Source organism: Eurosta solidaginis, chromosome 1, assembly GCF_040869045.1.
Source record: "Eurosta solidaginis isolate ZX-2024a chromosome 1, ASM4086904v1, whole genome shotgun sequence".
NCBI lineage: Eukaryota > Metazoa > Arthropoda > Insecta > Diptera > Tephritidae > Eurosta > Eurosta solidaginis.
This window is the reverse complement of record NC_090319.1, coordinates 212003579-212025061: the sequence shown is the minus strand read 5'-3', so window position 1 is coordinate 212025061 and position 21483 is coordinate 212003579. Positions and strand designations below refer to the sequence as shown.

Sequence of the window (21483 nt, the reverse complement as noted above, 5' to 3'; positions counted from 1 at the left end):
ATGTTTATTTATTAAAAATAAATTATATGAAATATAAAATATAAATTGTTTATTTTATTCTTAAATATGTTAGAGTAAAGTAATATTAAATATAATAATTCAAAATTTTTTTTATTCTGTATGAAATTCAAATAATGGTGAATGTTTAGGCCAGCAGGCTAACCCCAAAGGAAAATTAAGGGCCGGCCACCCTAATGCAATTTAATACAAAACCGCTTATTTGTTACGGCCGTTAGCACTTATACTAAAAGAAAAAGTGACGTTTCGTTAAGTTACCCCGCCAAAGGCCTGTTAGCTTTGGGGGTAAACGGAATGCGTGGAAAGGAAACTCTTTCACTTGGATTAAAACCGCAGCAGTTTACGCACGCTCGAACGTCTTGAAGCCGCAAGTTTAAGCCACATCAAACGTCACACCGCCAGAAAGTAGAGTTCCTGAATATATTAAAGGTAACATTGTAGCAATTGCATGCTTGCTCCTTTAAACTCTCTCTCTGTTAATTTCCACTGCATATTTTATGACATAAAGTCTATTGCAATTTTAATATTAATCACTGCCTTTCCTTCCTAACCTCCATCGAGAGAAACTAGTCTGGAATCCGCCAGCCCAAGTTTTCATGGTCCTTCGAGCCGGATAGGGGAAGGAAGCCTAGAGGAAATACAGTCCACTAACAAAAACCATAATATTCATCACGTTTTTAATCGTTGAGTACACAGCCATTCCGGACAACCACGGAATTTGTACAGCGTCAAAGTTCACAGTTCATCACTGAAGAATTTCATCAAATCACTATTCAAACCGTTTGGTTAAAAGGTATGTGCTCAAATTAAAAGTGACACAAATAAAAAAGTGCTTAAGTTTTTTCATTTAAATCACATGCGGTGATAAAAGATTTGCTAAAAAAGTGACACAAGCGAAAAGTGTAAAATTTTTTTTTCTTTTCATATAAATCACATGCGGTGATTAAAAATTACTGAATAAACAGTGCTATTACAAAGCCTTTTGTCTATTCGATACTCTCCCCCACCAGTGGTAAGAGGTATTGGACACAGCCTAAGGCTAGCAGTCAGTGGCATAAAATCTTAGTAACTTTCCTTAAAACGTTCCACTGCACTGCACTTTCGGTTCTTGCAACCATCGCGTTTATAAATCATTAAACAAATTTTGAGCTTAATCGTGACAAAAGGTGCTTGTCCAACTTCTATGACACCAATTCGGTCGTTCTTAGAATATTGAAAAACTCGCTAACACAGTGCTTTCTGCTCGTTAAAAATTTAAACGCGCAAACACAAACGCTCATATTGCAATAGACCATTTATTGGCTCTAGCTACACGCGTTAATTGTGGCAAGCAAACTTTTCTTTGGACACTTAGCACCAGCAATATTAATTTTAGCGGAGGAGACATAACCTCACATATTATATTGCACACCGGTCACACATACAGGCTCACTGGGTTTTCCTTTTAAATACAATATCTTCTTTTTCTTTAAAATCAATATAAATTGGGTTCGGGTCGTTTAATCCTTACATTTATATTCGATTTTTTGTTCACTGTATTTTTATATCACATATTTATCATACTTATATCACATACACGTATATAAATATTTTTCATAAAATCTGGTATTCAGTGGCGAAGAGCTGAAAATAACACTTTCTTGCATATACATATATATATATTTGGTTATAATAAATTAAAAAAAAATCATAAAGAGGTGATTCCTAAATTTTTCTTTTGCGTAACATTTTTTTTGAGTGGTGGTTAGGTTATTGAAACCCTTCCCTTTGCTTCTGAGCATCAAAGTTAAATTTTCTAATTAGGCCCTGCATAAAAGCTATTCCCTGTTAAATATCAAACGATATGGAGAAATTCATTAAAGCAGCTGATGAGGTGGCACAGTTTGAGGCTGAGTTCAACAACAGACCTCAAGCTGAACACACAAAATATACTCTAGCCATTCACCAAGAAGAGTTAAAAAATAATTGGAGAAAGGCAAAGCTAGCTTATGAGGATCTCTTGTACTCTGAACCGGCAGAGAAAAAGGTGTTAGCGCAGGCCAAACCGAAATACCAGGCGACGTATTCCGTATATGTACGCGGCAGTTCAACCATGGCTGAATTAATAGCAAAACTAAATAAACGCGATAAGGAGGGAGAAGATACACCTGACCCAGAACACAGCATGCGACTACCTCCGTGCGATACGGATGTATTCAAAGGTGACTACCTCTCCTGGCCAACGTTCCGTGACATGTTCACGGCAATATACATACGAAATAAGCGCCTAACCCCAGTTGAGAAGTTATTTCACCTCAACCAAAAAACGCAGGGTGAGGCAAGGGATATAGTTAAAAAATTCCCCCTTACAAACGATGGGTTTGACACAGCGTGGAAGAATTTAGGGGAAAGATATGAGAATAAACGAATTCTCGTCAATACCCAATTAAAAATATTATTCAATCTTGAAAGCGTACAAAATGTGAGTGTGGCACCGCGATTAAAACACTTCAGCGGGAAATAAATAACTTCATCTCAGCTCTAAAAGCTCATCAAATTGAGATAGGCAATTGGGATGCGATATTCACATATCTATGCTCCACCAAACTACCCGAAAGCACGCTAGCTTTATGGGAACAGACCATAGAGAATAAAACTGAAATATCAAAATGGGAAGATATGGATAAATTTTTATCGAATAGGTTCCAGACCTTGGAAACAGTCTCGGGATTAACAGGTAGCAAAAGTAGCAAAGCTCCCAAACAACCACCACCCAAACATAATAATGATTCGTCTCAAAAGAAAGTAGGCGCCTACCAAGCAAATGTAGCTAGAAACACCTGCAGATGCTGTAAGAAAAATAACCACAAGCTGTCACAATGCCAAAGCTTCCAACGGTTCTCTGTCGTAGACAGAGTGGCGTTTATAAAAGACAGTAGGGGGTGTCTGAATTGCCTCTCAGCGAAACACACAGTAGCCAAATGTACGTGCTCCTTTAATTGTAGCATTTGCCATCTCAAGCATCATACACTCCTGCATATTCAACAAAATGCGGGCACGGGTGCAAGACCAACCACAACCCAACAAACACAGTTAGATCAAAGACCATCTACCTCGGCACAGGTTCAGGCCCAACGTCAGTTTGCCACGGCAAATAATCAACCAACCAACTTCAATTCCTGTTTCGCGAATATAAGCAAGGGGGTTCTATTAGGTACCGCGCAAGTCAATATTTTTTGTAACAATAAACACTTTTCGGCCCGCGCCCTAATATACTCCGGATCAGAGTGCTCGTTCATTTCGGAGCGACTTAAGGGAAGGATAAATTTGCCCAGTCGGAAGCTAAATGCACAAGTGTCAGGGATAAACAACACGGTGTCAGCCCAAGTGAAACAGGCATGCTTCATTCAGTTGCGGTCATCAATAAACCCGAATGTACGCATACACACTACGGCATTGGTTTTAGCCCGGCTTACTGGCAATCTGCCAACCTGTCAAATTGACCCCATGACACACCAAGTTTTCCCGGACTTGGTGCTAGCAGATCGCAGGTTCTTTGTAAATGAACAAGTATATCTTATTTTTGGTGGGGATATTTACGCGGAAATAATGCTGGGCGGTATACGGAAAAATGTTTTAGGCACCCTCCTTGCGCAGGAAACAGTATTTGGCTGGATATTAACTGGCCAAACGGAAGCGGCCAGCCCAGCCGGCAGGTGTGTGTCATTTTTTATGAGGTATCACTGGATAAACAAATAGCGTCATTTTGGGAGCTGGAAGGTATTCCCAAAAACCATATTTATACCAAAGACGAAAATTACTGCGAGGAGTTGTATCAAAAAACTACCAAAAGAAATGAGGATGGCAAATATATCGTGTCGTTGCCTTTTAAGCAGGATTTTAAAAAGGGTATCTCATTAGGACCGTCGCTAAAGAGTGCGTGCTCACAATTTTTCAGAAATGAAAGCCGGTTAGCAAAAAATCCCGAATTGCAGACAGAATATAACCGAGTCGTATCAGAATATGAAACGTTAGCTCATATGGCACGAGTAGAAGAGCATGTTCCGGCAGATACATGCGATACCTATTTTTTACCCCATCATGCAGTAATTAAGGAAGAAAGCACCACCACTAAAGTGAGAGTTGTTTTTAACGCCTCCTGTCCCACTGCTAATGGAATAAGTTTAAATGATGTCCTTCATTCAGGCCCAGTCCTTCAGAGTGATTTAACAATTCTCATACTCCGTTGGAGATTGTTCCGATACGTATTCAACAGTGACATCGAAAAGATGTACCGGCAGATATTGCTAGAGCCCAGGGACACCAGGTATCAACGCATCGTCTTCAGGTCATCCACCAGCGAACCCATCAGCATATACGAATTGAAAACGATGACCTTCGGAGTAAACTGCGCGCCCTACCTGGCCATAAGGACCCTTCTGCAACTAGCAGATGACGTAGAGGAAACCTATCCCATCGCATCGGACATCCTACGACAGTTTATGTATGTCGACGACGTTTTAGCGGGCGGACACACCATTGCCACCGCCACCAAGCCACGGGACGAAATCCAAGCGGCATTACAATCAGCCGGTTTTTCCCTCAGGAAGTGGACTTCAAATTGCGATCAACTACTGGAAGGTATTCCAAGATCGCACTTATTAAATGAAAACTTTTAAAACTTTGAGGATGCTATAATGGTTAAAGCCTTAGTGATCAGGTGGAATGCCCACTCTGACTATTTCTATTTTTCTACGAAACCCATAGACAACCAAGTCGTGTTCACAAAGAGAACAATATTGTCTGCTATAGCAAAATTATTTGATCCACTAGGTTGGCTATGGCCATTTATTATTACCTCGAAAATCATTATGCAAGGTATTTGGCTGGAAGGCACGGGCTGGGACGAAGCCGTATCTCCCACGATATTAGATAGATGGCATGATTTTTTAGAAAGCTACATACATATTGAAAGCATTCGTATACCACGTTGGGTACAGTTTTCCCCGGTAGCGAGCAGCGAACTACATGGCTTCTGCGATGCTTCCGAGAAAGCATACGCAGCCGCAATATACCTGAGGGTACAAGTTGATAATCATGTGTTCGTAAATCTGCTCTACGCAAAAACCCGTGTAGCCCCGGTGAAGACTATATCTCTGCCCGCCTTGAACTATGTGGTGCGGTCCTGCTAGCAGAAATAGTACAGTCAGTCGCGAAAAATCTTAATTTTAACAACCCTACAACCTATCTATGGACGGATTCGACAATCGTCCTTACATGGATTCGCAAGCCGCCATGCTCGTGGTCCACTTTCGTTGCCCATAGGGTGACAAAAATAATCGAAAACTGGCTTCATGTCGACTCGGCATCAAACCCGGCAGATCTCGCAAGTAGAGGTATACCCGCTGAAGATCTTATCAGCAAAGCCCTGTGGTGAGAGGGCCCTTCTTGGCTTCATGAAGATAGTTCAAATTGGCCTACCCAAGAAACAGAATATACCCCCACGTCAGAAGAAAAGCGGGTCCAGGTACACTCATCAATAGTAGATACAGACTCTGATATCCTCACAAGATTTTCTGACCTCTCGAGAGCTTTGAAAGTACTATCCTACGTCTGGAGATTCTTTCAAAGAACTAACCCAAAAACAAGAGCCTCATTTCAATCGAAGTCTTGCTCAATTTCGTCGAGCGAAATAAAAGCAACGACCCAACGTCTGACTATTATCTATCGAAAGAGGCATTATGGGGAGGAGTGTTCAGCATTGAAATCTCAAGAACTTATAGGAGCAAAGAGCTAGGTACTACCACTGAACCCATTCTTAGATGAAAAGGGGGTCATGAGGGCAGGCTGACGCCTTGGAGCTTCCGAAGATATCCCGTACAATGAGCGACACCCAGTCATTTTGCCGTATAATTGCCAGTTGTCACGTATTATTGTAAAGTTTACCCATTGGATCTCACTCCATGGGGAAAACCAACTTAAGCTACGCCTCATCCGTACGCAATATTGGATACCACGGGTCAAGAACATGATAAATCCACAATTGCAAGGAATGCACGATTTACCGAAAACGTTTTCAAACCCAGCTAATGGGAATTTTACCCAAGGAGAGAACTACGTACTCACGGGCATTCACAAACACAGGAGTTGATTTTGCGGGACCCTTCGATATAAAGAACTTTCGAGGGCGAGGTTGTAGAGTGTCGAAGAGGTATGTGTGCTTGTTCGTTTGCTTTGCAACGAAAGCGATTCACCTGGAACCCACCTCCGACCTCAGCACCCAATCATTTTTAGCAGCATTTGCGAGGTTCGTATCGCGAAGAGGCTGCCCTAGTAAGATGTTTTCCGACAATGGCACGAATTTTGTCGGGGCTTCTAGAGCACTTAAAGCGGAAATGAGGGTTTTCCTACAAAATGCCCGCGATAACGCCCTATCCAAATACTCCCATCAATCCTTATCGTGGCACTTCATTCCCGCATCAGCTCCTCACATGGGGGGACTGTGGGAGGCGGGAGTGAAAAGTTTTAAAAGCCACTTCACAAAAATCGCTTCAAGTTGCAAATTCACCTTTGAGGAGTTTGCGACTTTGCTATGCAGGATCGAAGTCTGCCTCAACTCCCGACCATTGAGCCCTGCGTCAAACAATGCATCAGACCTGGAGCCACTAACCCCAGGTCACTTTCTGGTAGGAGGGCATCTCTTATCTCCACCAGAAACTAATGCCAGCGAAAACTCTGCCTCAATCATAAATCGATGGCAAAAGTTAAAATCCCTACATCACTCCTTCTGCAAGAGGTGGAAATCCGAATACCTCTCTGAACTGCAGAAAAGAAACAAATGGAGATTTCCCAAAACAAACCTAAATATCGGGGACTTGGTCGTAATAAAGGAAGATAATTTGTCTCCAAATGAATGGAGACTCGACGGGTGGTCAAATTACACCCAGGACCTGACGATCGCGTCAGAGTGGTCGATATCATGACGATGAAAGGCCAGATATCTCGACCCTTGGTAAAACTCATCATCTTGCCCTACAATCGCGATGAGGAAGAAGAATCTGCGGCATCCAATTAAAAATCATTTCTATTGTCTTCCACTTCACGAAATACTAAACTAATGAGTCTACGTCGTGAGCCGCCCAACTTATAAATCTAGTGGAATTTCATCCAGTGAACTGACAACCTCATCGAAAATAGATGGAGAAAAAGCACTTTGCGATAGCATCAAGTTTGCCTTGAATGCATGTTCAAATATTAAAAAAAAAGGAGAAAAACAACTGTCGGCTTTTACGCACCCCTTCACCTTTCAATGGTGATTGCAGCTTTAATTGATTCTGCAACACTAACCTTTCAAGGCATGTGAAAGTCTCAATACGGTTCACTACATAGGGCGATGCAAGTTTGGCCAACACTTTGTCAATAATACGTTCAACAATGTGCGTATGCTTCTTACACAGATCGGCAAGGGTGATAATTATTGTATTACAATGGTGGACGATCAACATTTTTCAAAATTGAACCATACAGCGTACAACTGGTACTTGCCGACATAGCATCACGAAGAAAATCCCCAACAGCAAGACCAGGCTCTACGCCATCAAATTCCACAAGGCCAATCTGTTCAGCTACATTTAAAACCCCCAAATACTGTATGGCCCACGTCAAAATTATTTCAATCAACGTTTGCCAGAAAATTTGAAAGGATTTTTTGTGCTATATATTTCAGCTTACGTGTTATTTTCAATAAAAATGTATTTATAAAATATATTCACACGCGTTATATCCATTATTAATCCATCGTTATAGGAAATAAAGTCTGTGTATTCTTGAGTACTTTGGAAACGTGGAAAAATCTATGCGCGGCAGCAATTCAACAGGATTATACGATCGGGTCATGGAAAAGGAGGAAGCTGCGTGAGTGCAATACCAGCAAGGTGATTACAAGACACCCAAAAATACATCCATGTTAATTGATAGAGAACGTTTAATAGATAAAATTAATATGTTAACAACTCGACCAGATAATCAAACGTGCACAAAGCTACCTACAATCAAAGACTTCGGTATTATTAAACCAATAAGCCGCGGCGCATTTGGAAGAGTTTCTGGGCTATAAAAACGATGATCCTAATAAATTATACGCAATCAAAGTGATGCGTAAATCCGATAAGATAAATAAGAATATGGTATCACAAGTTATTTCAGAGCGTAATGCTTTAGCATTGGCACGTAGCCCATTTTGTGTCGGCCTATTTTACTCGCTGCAATCAATCTCCTATATCTGTTTAGTAATGGATTATATGGTGGGCGGTGGTCTCAAATCATTACTTACCATGAATGGCTACTTTGACGAATCAGTTGCGCGTTTCTATGTAGCAGAAGTTGCATTAGCATTGCAATATTTACATGAGCATGGAATTGTGCATCGTGATATAAAGCCAGATAATATGCTGTTATCGGAGACTGGTCATGTAAAGTTGACTGATTTTGGTTTGAGCAAAATTGAGAATAGGAAAGATTTGGAAATTTCCGATCTGATAAACACTTCGCCTACACTAATACACGTACACCTGGTCAGTTGCTTTAATTAACGTCGCACTCGTCTTTTGGCTCGAAGAAGAAAATAGAATGTGGCACAGGCACTCCTAATTTGATGAATGAACGGAATGTAAGAACTGAATCATCAGATAGTGAAGCAGATACATCAATGACTTAACTCACCCTACAGTCCAGGTTGAGCAACAATTGAAGTATTTTTTAAAATGTAGTTCTTTCAATCGCACGCTGTTGTTGGTTTGTGGGTGACGATAACGTGACGGGAGACGTTGACGATTGCTTTACAACAATATGTTGGCCATGTTTTTGTTGCAATGTTGCGAATGTGTGAGGTGACATTTTTATAAGCGTCGATCCACTGGCCGCAGTTATTATTGACGAAACAGCGCCAACAGATGTTTGCGCATTGCTTGCATTTATTATTGATATGTTTTCTGCGTATTGTTTTGTTGTGTTGGTGAGCGCACTGCTGTCACCACCCCGCCACCACCACCGCTACCGCTACTTGCCACGACACGATGCCCAATTACGTGAACGGGCTTTTTATTAGAGCTAGCAATGCCACCACCACTTGTTGATGTAGATGGTAAAATTGACCTTACACTGCCGCTCCCAATGCTTGGTACAAGTCGTATTATATTGTCAGCAAGTGTTTGTTTTGGTTGTTGTTGTGGCGATTGTTCTTGCTGTGTTCCATTATCTACATTCGTAATAAATTGTGTGCTATCCGTATAAATAGCTGTTGTGGCATCAACATTGTTGACTAAAACATCTTGACACTCAATACCAGTTCCTGATTTTGTTAAAGAGTTAGCCATACTTATTGGTATCAAAAACTATCCGATTGCTGTTGCTTATGCGTTTGTTGCATATTTCATGCGGCGTTAGATTGTTTGAGAAGTTGTGGGGAGGACGGTGCTTTATTTTTAGTAGCTGCAGTTATGTTAGACTGTCCTCTTATTTGACTGACTACAATTGGTTTATTAATAGATACTTTTTTGCCACCAAGTGTAGCGCTCAATCGAGAAGGAGAAGATTGTTGTGATGCAGCAATCGTACCTGTTCCTGGCGATGAAGATTTTGATGATGTTATAACTGTTGCATTTGATACATGTACGGTTTGCAGACCACTTGGCGTGGCTATAATAATAGGTGTAGAGCTACTACCGACTCCTGTGTTTAATGTTTTACTTGGATACACGATTAAATTTATTTGTTTGCTTTATTCTCTTCAACAACCAATTCATTTGCTGTAGCTACATCCTTCGTGAGGGTGAATGAAGCTGAACGCCCAAGTGACAGCAAAATTTCTGGTGTCTCACCATTCCTTTCAGCTGACGAAATTAATATATCTGCAACGCACACATGCAACGCAACCAATACACAACTCACCGATAGCACTTCCTCCTATCATAAATGTACATCAACAGAATTAAGTAAAAATGATGGAAGTGCGAATACAATTGCAGCCAATAACACGCGTCACGTTGGCTTTGCAGATATAAGTATTGGCATGAAAGTTGCAAATGACTATGCTGCTGTTTCTAAAGTGAACTGTAATGGCTGCAAGCTTGATTATAAAAAGCAAAATAAGTTTTTAGCTAAAGGCGAACCATATGAGCAGGAAGAAACTTCATTTGATTTTAACATGGTTCGGAAACGTACCATTGACGAGATACAGCGTTTACGCACTTCAAATGTCTAGAAGACTCTGGTGTATCGAGTAGGAAAAGTGACTGTTAGCAGATTAATACAACTAGAAGTTTTATGAATAAGGCTGAAAATATGTGTGTTTCTAAAACTGATACACGCTGTTCAGATTAGGCACGCAGTTACAACGTCAATATGAGCAATGAAACCAATAGCATGCGCATTTCGCGACTTATCGAACAATTTTAAACGACCATTTGATTGTATTTGACCTGAAAATATAAGAAAGAAATCATAGTAAAAGGAAACCACAACTAAATTTACAATACTTACCGCTCTGCTACCTTACAACCTCGTGGATTTTTTCATAATGACATTTCTCATTCAGGAAATGCTTTTAATAACTAATCAACAGTGATGCCAACACCCATGGCCGCAATTAATTGGCACTTGACTCACCCTGCACCATTTTAGGCCAAAAAGCCAAATGTACCAAATATTCTGATAGATCGTTAATAGCAAATAAGACGTTGCTATTCAATGAAATACCAATTCAGAACTTAGACCAACTCGTTACGAATGATTGTATGAGGTGAAAAATTAGTACAAGGGAAGGGGTAATAACCGATCTAACCACCAGTGTAATAATGTCCACACATTAATCCAGCAAAGTTTTGCACCTTGTTGGTGCCCGGCAAAAACGCTCTCGTCATTCCACGTCATCTGACTAGTCATTTTACGGTCATGGGTTGTATTCATTTGCATGGGCGTGGTAAAGTTTTATGAACAAATTTTTTGTTGGTGGGAGCCCAGGGTGGTTTATAGTAAACATCACCACCATTTGTAGCAAGGTTCTGCACTTTAAAATACACTAGAGGACACAAATATAACTCCAAATCTTGAGCTTTGTTTCTAAGTTTTGTATACCTAATTTTGTATACCTAAATTTGTATACCTAATTTTGTATACCTAAATTCTAAATTTGTATACCTGGTTCCGAAAAATTTTATAAGTCAAAGTTTTGAGGTAATCTCGTCACTCAGCCACAACCAGATATTTTTTTTGAAAAATAATCAATACATATATAATATGACTTAATGAGTATAATTGCAGGCATCATGACCCGCTACGGCCAATTGCGCAAGGTATATGAAAAAAAGGCCAGCTATTTCAAAGTCCCATGCCATTTGTGTTCGGTTAGGCATCCGATCCGTCTACGCCCAGTCTACCGTTCAAAGACGCCTGAGGAACGGATGCGTGAAGCTCTTCTGGGCAATTATTGTGGCAATTGTCTCTCCATGGCGCATCGCACGGCTGGTTGCACAAGCAACGGGAGATGTCGGCGATGTGGCGAGAAACACCACACCACCCTTCACGTGGATGAGCAAACCAAAGCCTCGCGTGAGCCGTACAAGCCGTGGAGCGTACTGGTAGAGGAGGAAGAACGCGAGAACAACGAAGGGGCGTTATCACTATACGCCTCCGATATTGAGGCGGAGGAAGTGGAACGAGAAACCACGGAGAGGGACACCTATTCTCAACCGGCCAGCATGGTCCAAGAGAGATCGGAACCACGGCCCTTCCGAATCTCCGATAGATCGGCACCACTGCCCTTCCGACTATCAGGGGGATCGGAACCACGGCTCTTCCGACCCCTGCTACAACATGAGCGCCAACAGTCGAACAAAACCCCTCACCGTCGTCGCCGACAACGACAGCGCCCCCAGCTGGCCAACAACAACACAAATAGCAGTCACGAAGCCATCACGACCAGCCTGTCTCGCTCTACGTCGACCGCCGCCGATTCTCGAGGAGTCACCGCCACTCGCCAGCTAAGGACGCCGCTAGCGTTCCGCAGTGGACGTACAGGGCTGGACCCCGTCGCTGGACCGGTACTGCGGCCCATGATCTCGCTTTCGCCGACCGCTATCGTCAAAATAGAAGCTGGAGGACGACTACATCTGGTGCGAGCATTGATCGATGTTTGTTCGCCGTCAACCGTCATATCGGCCGACTTGGTCCGGGATCTGCAGCTGGACGAAACTCGAGTGGGTAGCCAGACAGGCTGTGTGGTGTGTCTGCGGGGGAAGCACGGCGACAACAAACGCATTGCGACCCATGCCGTCGTCACACCACATTTCCACCGAGTGGCGCCTAGTCACATTCTGGATCCAGCCATCGCGGCTATGTATACACACATCTGTCTCGCCGATCCCAAATTCTACGTCGCGTCGCCAGTACGCCTAGTTCTCGGGGCAGACGTATATGCCGACATTATGCTGAATCTAGTTCTGCCAACGTCATTCGGCCCGCTCTTGGCGCAAAGTACGATATTCGGCTTTGTGCTCTCTGGAGTATCCAGAGCCTAAAGGGTCGCAAATAAATATCAAAGAAAACAAAAAAATAATGAATTTTGAATCTGCCTTTAAATTATGAATTTTGTAATAAAGAATATGTTATACTTTGAACTCATGCGTACAGTCTGTCCATCCACAAATTTCTCATCTTTCTCCCTCTAGATGTTGTCTACTCTAGTAGCAGGGCAAGGCGAGGTTGCGTACCGCAAGGGGGCCGGCATGTTTAGGCCAGCAGGCTAACCCCAAAGGAAAATTAAGGGCCGGCCACCCTAATGCAATTTAATACAAAACCGCTTAATTGTTACGGCCGTTAGCACTTATACTAAAAGAAAAAGTGACGTTTCGTTAAGTTACCCCGCCAAAGGCCTGTTAGCTTTGGGGGTAAACGGAATGCGTGGAAAGGAAACTCTTTCACTTGGATTAAAACCGCAGCAGTTTACGCACGCTCGAACGTCTTGAAGCCGCAAGTTTAAGCCACATCAAACGTCACACCGCCAGAAAGTAGAGTTCCTGAATATATTAAAGGTAACATTGTAGCAATTGCATGCTTGCTCCTTTAAACTCTCTCTGTTAATTTCCACTGCATATTTTATGAAATAAAGTCTATTACTTACTTACTTACTTAATTGGCGCTTAACCGTCTAAACCGTTATGGCCGTCCAACAAGGCGCGCCAGTCGCTCCTTCGCTCCGCCAACCCGCGCCAATTGGTCACACCAAGGGAGTTTAAATCGTTTTCCACCTGGTCCTTCCAACGGAGTGGGGGCCGCCCTCTACCTCTGCTTCCATAGGCGGGTTCCGATAGAAACACTTTCTTGGCCGGAGCATCATCATTCATTCGCATAACATGACCTAGCCAGCGCAGCCGCTGCGTTTTAATTCGCTGGACTATGTTGATGTCTGCGTATAGCTCGTACAGCTCATCATTAAATCTTCTTCGGTACTCGCCATCGCCAACGCGTAGAGGTCCATAAATCTTTCGAAGAACTTTTCTCTCGAACACTCCCAAAGCCGCTTCATCTGCTGTTGTCATGGTCCATGCTTCTGCCCCATATAGCAGGTCTATTGCAATTTTAATATTAATCACTGCCTTTCCTTCCTAACCTCCATCGAGAGAAACTAGTCTGGAATCCGCCAGCCCAAGTTTTCAGTGAATTAAATTTTTCACCAGGTTTAATCAGTTCTATATAAAATGAACTATTGAAGCAATAAATAAGAATTCATTTTATATAGAACTGATTAAACCTGGTGAAAATTTTAATTCACCATTATTTGAATTTCATACAGAATAAACAAATTTTGAATTATTATATTTAATAGTACTTTACTCTAATATATTTAAGAATAAAATAAACAATTTATATTTATACCTTTCATGAAAATGAAATGGTATATTAATTTCGTCACGAAACCGAAAATTGTAAGTCCTTAAAGGAAAATAGATAGACCCACCATTAAGTATACCGAAATAATCAGGTTGAAGAGCTGAGTTGATTTAGCCATGTCCGTCTGTCCGTCTGTCCGTCTGTCGGTTTGTATGCAAACTAGTCCCTCAATTTTTGAGATATCTTAATAAAATTTGGTGAGCGGGTGTATTTGGGTGTCCGATTAGACATTTGTCGGAACCGACCGGATCGGACCACTATAGCATATATCCTCCATACAACCGATTTTTCAGGAAAAGAGGATTTTTGTAATATCTTACCCAATTTAACAGATTGAAGCTTCAAACTTCACCATATACTTTCGTAAATTGCACATATTGTTGCCCGAAAAAATTAATGAGATCGGTCGTATATATAGTATATATCCCCCACAACCGATTGGTCAGATAAGGAACTTTTCGTAATTACTACCCCGTTTTAAGAGCTAGAGGCTTCAAATTTCAACGAATGCTTAGGTATATAGCATATATTGTTGTCTGAAAAAATCATAAAGATCTGTGGTATGTATAGTATATATATGGTGGTATATATAGTATATATATATATTATATATATATATATTTTTGGCAAATTTTAGCCCCATTTTAACAGCTAGAAGCTTCAAATTTCACCGAATACTTACGTATATAGCATATATTGTTGTCTGAAAAAATCATAGAGATCGGTTGTATATATAGTATATATCTCATACAACCGATTGTTCAGATAAGAAACTTTTCGCAATTTCTACCCCATTTTAACAGCTATAAGCTTCAAATTTCACCGATTGCTTACGTATATAGCATATATTGTTGTCTGAAAGAATCATAGAGATCGGTTGTATATATAGTATATATCTCATACAACCGATTGTTCAGATAAGAAAATTTTCGCAATTTCTACCCCATTTTAACAGCTAAAAGCTTCAAATTTCACCAAATGCTTACGTATGTAGCATATATTGTTGTCTGAAAAAATCATAGAGATCGGTGGTATATATAGTATATATCTCATACAACCGATTGTTCAGATAAGAAACTTTGCGCAATTTCTGCCCCGTTTTAACAGTTAGAAGCTACAAATTTCACAAAATGCTTACGGGTATAGCATATATTGTTGTCTGAAAAAATTATAGAGATCGGTGGTATATATATTATACACTTCATACAAACTGTCATTTTTGCCCCTTTTTTACGGCTAGAAGCTTCAAAATTCATCAAATTTCATCAAATAGTTACGTTTACGTCATATATTTTTGAAATACGTGATTCGTAGTCATAGTTTTTACATGCAGACCACAAAAAACGTGAAGCTTTGCATCCTCACACAGATTACCTACCTATTTTTATACCTTTCATGAAAATGAAATGGTATATTAATTTCGTCACGAAACCGAAAATTGTAAGTCCTTAAAGGAAAATAGATAGACCCACCATTAAGTATACCGAAATAATCAGGTTGAAGAGCTGAGTTGATTTAGCCATGTCCGTCTGTCCGTATGTCCGTCTGTACGTCTGTCTGTTTGTATGCAAACTAGTCCCTCAATTTTTGAGATATCTTGATAAAATTTGGTGAGCAGGTGTATTTGGGTGTCCGATTAGACATTTGTCGGAACCGACCGGATCGGCCCACTATAGCATATATCCTCCATACAACCGATTTTTCAGAAAAAGAGGATTTTTGTAATATCTTACCCAATTTAACAGATTGAAGCTTCAAACTTCACCATATACTTTCGTATATTGCACATATTGTTGCCTGAAAAAATGTATGAGATCGGTCGTATATATAGTATATATCCCCCACAACCGATTGTTCAGATAAGGAACTTTTCGTAATTACTGCCCTATTTTAAGAGCTAGAGGCTTCAAATTTCAGCGAATGCTTACGTATATAGCATATATTGTTGTCTGAAAAAATCATAAAGATCGGTGGTATATATAGTATATATATGGTGGTATATATAGTATATATATATAGTATATATATATATATATTTTCGCAAATTTTAGCCCAATTTTAACAGCTAGAAGCTTCAAATTTCACCGAATATTTACTTATATAGCATATATTGTTGTCTGAAAAAATCATAGAGATCGGTTGTATATATAGTATATATCTCATACAACCGATTGTTCAGATAAGAAACTTTTCGCAATTTCTACCCCATTTTAACAGCTATAAGCTTCAAATTTCATCGATTGCTTACATATATAGCATATATTGTTGTCTGAAAAAATCATAGAGATCGGTTGTATATATAGTATATATCTCATACAACCGATTGTTCAGATAAGAAACTTTTCGCAATTTCTACCCCATTTTAACAGCTATAAGCTTCAAATTTCACTGATTGCATACGTATATAGCATATATTATTGTCTGAAAAAATCATAGAGATCGGTTGTATATATAGTATATATCTCATACAACCGATTGTTCAGATAAGAAACTTTTCGCAATTTCTACCCCATTTTAACAGCTAGAAGCTTCAAATTTCACCAACTGCTTACGTGTATAGCATATATTGATGTCTGAAAAAATCATTGAGATTGGTGGTATACATAGTATATATCTCATACAACCGATTGTTCAGATAAGAAACGTTGCGCAATTTCTGCCCCGTTTTAACAGCTAGAAGCTTCAGATTTCACAAAATGCTTTCGTATATAGCATATATTGTTGTCTGAAAAAATAATAGAGATCGGTGGTATATATATTATATACTTCATATAAACTGTCATATTGACCCCTTTTTTACGGCTAGAAGCTTCAAGATTCATCAAATTTCATCAAATAGTTACGTTTACGTCATATATTTTTGAAATACGTGATTCGTAGCCATAGTTTTTACATGCAGACCACAAAAAACGTGAAGCTTTGCATCCTCACACAGATTACCTACCTATTTTTTATTTTATATTTATCTTAAAAATCGTTTAGATATGTTCAAATTTCACCAAATGCTTACGTGTATAGCATATATTGTTGTCTGAGAAAATCATAGATACCGGTGGTATATATAGTATATATCCCATACAACCGATTGTTCAGATAAGAAACTTTGCGCAATTTCTTCCCCATTTTAACAGTTATAAGCTTCAAATTTCACCGATTGCTTACGTATATAGTATGTATTGTTGTGTCAAAAAATCATAGAGATCGGTGATATATATAATATATATATGATGGTATATATAGTATATATATATAGTATATATATATTTTTTTTACGATTTCGGCCCCATTTTAACAGCTAGAAGCTTCAAATTTCACCAACTGCTTACGTGTATAGCATATATTGATGTCTGAAAAAATCATTGAGATCGGTGGTACACATAGTATATATCTCATACAACCGATTGTTCAGATAAGAAACTTTGCGCAATTTCTGCCCCGTTTTAACAGTTAGAAGCTTCAAATTTCACAAAATGCTTACGTATATAGCATATATTGTTGTCTGAAAAAATCATAGAGATCGGTCGTATATATATTATATACTTCATATAAACTGTCATTTTGACCCCTTTTTTACGGCTAGAATCTTCAAAATTCATCAAATTTCATCAAATAGTTACGTTTTCGTCATATATTTTTGAAATACATGATTCATAGTCATAGTTTTTACACGCAGACCACAAAAAACCTGAAACTTTGCATCCTCACACAAAGTACCTACCTGTTTTTATTTTATATTTATCTTAAAAATCGTTAAGGTATGTAGATCTGTTCACTATATATTTCTTATCTTATACATCCGATTATTCGGAGATTACGAACGGGATAAGATTATTGTTCAGCCCCATTCATGAAAGGTATGAAGTCTTCGGCATAGCCGAAGACAGTCCCGTTCTTACTTGTTTATATTTCATATAATTAATTTTTATTATATAAAAATTTTAAGCATAATTGACCACATATTACTGTGTTGTATTTTTGTTTCTGATCATAATTGTAATGTGTTTGTGGCTTCAGATAATTAATCAGTTCAATCGGTGGCTGCAAATTTCCAAACCTATCAAAATATTCTTTATAATTTTGGTTTTTATAGTATGAATGAGTGCCAGGACCATCAGCATCGTCTAAATTAAGAATTCCACATTCTCGAGCATTCGGTTTATTCGGTAAGGAATTTCGCATAAAAATTCCTCTGAAATGTTTAAGATGTTTGCAATATTTAATTAAATCTATGTATGTTAACGGTCTTTTGGGTAGGCTTTTTATTCGTTTTTGGATAGGGTAGTAAAAATAAACCATATCCCCTTCTATACGGTTTGAGGAATAAACCCTTCCCCATAGCTATTGATTCCATATATCTATTATGACGGCTAGCCTCAGCAAATTGCTCCTTTCCATTCCTGATATTATCCAAAACTTTTGCTATAGCTGATCCACCAGATGCTATACCACCAAGTGCACCCAATGCTGTTAAAATTGGAAGTAGTGGTAAAATTCCACCAATTTTTGGGACTGGAATTATTATCGGTATATTAATTCCTTTATTTTTAAAGCTAGTCTCTATAGCATTCTTAGAAATATTATAGGCCTCATTAAATGACTGCGGCTTCTTTTTGTTAAGTATGTTGATACCTTTTGTAACTGCCATCAAAAAATTTTTATTAAATGATACTTTACGAGTTTTCATCTTTTTCCGTTTTTTACATTTAGATGTATTTCTTTTCTCATTTTTTAAATCCATTCCCAATTTGAGTTTTGCTTTCATTGCATTTGTAACGAACCAAGCGTTTGCTCGTTCTTTGAAATCACTATCCTTAGATGTCACACGTTGCCAGGATTTCTCAGATAAAACTTTATCAGTTTGGTGTCTGTTATTTATATCATTCGATTGGGAATATGCAATATCATGTTCTCTACAGGCTTCATCTAAAGGATTTATACCCTTATCTCCTCTTTCTATCCGTTGTCGGAGTTTCGTTCCAGGACCACAAAATTGATATCCAGGTAAATGAAGCTCAATAGGTAAAGAATTAATCCAACTATTTACAAAACCCTGGCCAGCCTTTTTACGTAATCGTCCCATTAAGTGTTTTTTTCTTCTTCTTCTTAATAATAATGAGAGTTAGTGTGGGTGATTTTATTATAAAAGCGATGGTTTATATTGCTATAAATCTAGTAAACAAAATGAAAGTTGTTAAACAACGTCTCCAACTTAAGGTTAATAATGCCGACAATTGTATAAATGTTAAAAATGTTACCAGATATAGTCCTCTTTTACCAAATTCCACACGAACGTTTATTGTGGGACCGTCAAATTGTGGAAAAACTAATGTTATGCTCAGTTTAATTGAAAGCCCAAACGGGCTTAATTTCCGAAATATATACATTTATTCAAAATCATTATATTAACCAAAATATATCTATCTAAAAAGGCTTATTGAGCCGATAAAAGGAATACATATTTATACATTTAGTGAAAATGTTGATGCTATCAAACCCGCTGAAGCTAAACCAGACTCAATTTTTATATTCGATGATGTAATATGTGGAAAACAAAGTACAATACGATATTATTTTTATATGGGTCGTCATAAGAACATTGTTTCTTTCTATTTATGTCAAACTTATACAAAAATTCCTAAACACTTAATTCGCGATAATGCAAACATGATTATTGTGTTCAAGCAAGATAAAATGAATCTTAAGCATATCTATAATTATCATGTTATCGGAGATATTTAATACAAAATATTTTTCAAAATATGTATAGAGTCTTGGAGAAATGAATACGGTTTTGTTGTTATAAGTAAAGATGATCCTATAAATAAAGGTCGATATCGAAAGGGTTTCGATAATTTTATACAACTATAAAACATCTATAAAAGACATATACCACACCAAATTCTTATCAGATACTCAGCTGATAGGTAACAGGTTTACCAGATTCTTATCAGATACACAGTTGATAGGTAACATATTTACCAAAATCATGTCAAATAATCATATGACTGTATTAGCAAATCTTGTTAAGATCAGGAAAGTATTAAAAGAAAAACTTAAAAGAATGAAATTGGGAGAATTGGATAGAATCAACTTGTTGGACGATACATTTCAACCCATTTCGAAACCATTAAATGAATTAGTTGATAATTTGAAAAACTCTAAGACATGGAAGTTGATACATTGTCAACCGGTGAAAATTATGTGGATGATAATGATCTTGAACAAACATTTATTCGAACGATGCAGATTTAGAATATTCTGCAGATAGTTCTCGGAAAGAAAATGTTGAGAGCCAAGCGATGAAGAAACCTACAACAAAGAAGCGAAAGCCTATTGATATTATTAATGGGAAATGTTTTAATAAAAAACAAAAACCAGAAAATTTTGTTAGCGTTACACAAAAAATCAATATTATGAATGACTGTGAAAGGCCAGCCTCGTATATTCCAAGTAAACCTCATTATGATGAATTAATAAAAAGAGCTGTACAAAGCAATGTAATGAAAACTAAATCAAATATTAATAAAAAACCTGAAAAGCGAGAATCTGATGATATCATTAATGAGCAATATTTTGATAAAAGCCAAAAAATAGATAATGTTATTAGTGTTAAAGAATAAATAAATTATATGAATAATTGTAAACGACCAGCCGCGCATATTCCCGGTAAACTAAATGATGAACAATTACTAAACAAGGCTCTAGAAAGTCAAAATCAAGCTGAAACTTTAAATGATAATACTTCTCTAACTGAACATGATATTTTGAGAAGAATCGAAGAAGATCCTAATATGCGGGAAAGACATACACCTGTAGAAAGTCAAAATCAAGCTGAAACTTTAAATGATAATACTACTCTAACTGAACATGACATTTTGAGAAGGATCGAAGAAGATCCTGATATGTGGGAAAGACATAAACCTGTAAAACCTCAGAGTAAAAATCAATTTTTTTTTTTTTTTTTTTAAAATCAACTAAATGAAGATTATAAACGGGTTAAGCTTACTCACCCCCCAATTTACTATTACACAATAAAAAATAAACCAAATGATGAACAATTACTAAACAAGACTGTAGAAAGTCAAAATCAAGCTGAAACTTTAAATGATAATACTACTCTAACTGAACATGATTTTTTGAGAAGAATCGAAGAAGAACCTGATATGTGGGAAAGCCATAAACCTGTCAAACGTCAGAGTAAAAATCAACTAAATGAAGATTATAAACGGGTTAAGCTTACTCACCCCCCCCCCCCCCCCCCCCCCCCCCCAATTTACTATTACACAATATAAAATTGCTTAGAAATATTAAAATGCTTGATACAATGTTATGGTCTGAATAGAGATTCACATGGACAATGGCGATTTGGACTCAAACCATTAAAAATTAGTTCTAAAGATGTTTTACAGATTGGTAGAGATAAATGGAATATGACACTAGGTCTGTTCGAATTAATATTTCATAGAAAACCACAACATTATAAAAAGGGTGATTTGCACACCTATCGACAGATTTTATTACATACAAATGCTCACAAGC

General features: G+C 38.3%; 1 protein-coding gene and 1 pseudogene across 12 annotated transcripts in view; one reads left to right on the top strand and one right to left on the bottom strand.

The window, feature by feature from the left end:
* Nucleotides 1-21483, bottom strand: part of scro (scarecrow) — a 1102402-nt gene that overhangs the window by 270806 nt on the left and 810113 nt on the right. The gene's annotated exons all lie outside the window — the stretch shown is intronic.
* On the top strand, nucleotides 7892-10474 carry LOC137238784 (serine/threonine-protein kinase greatwall-like; annotated as a pseudogene).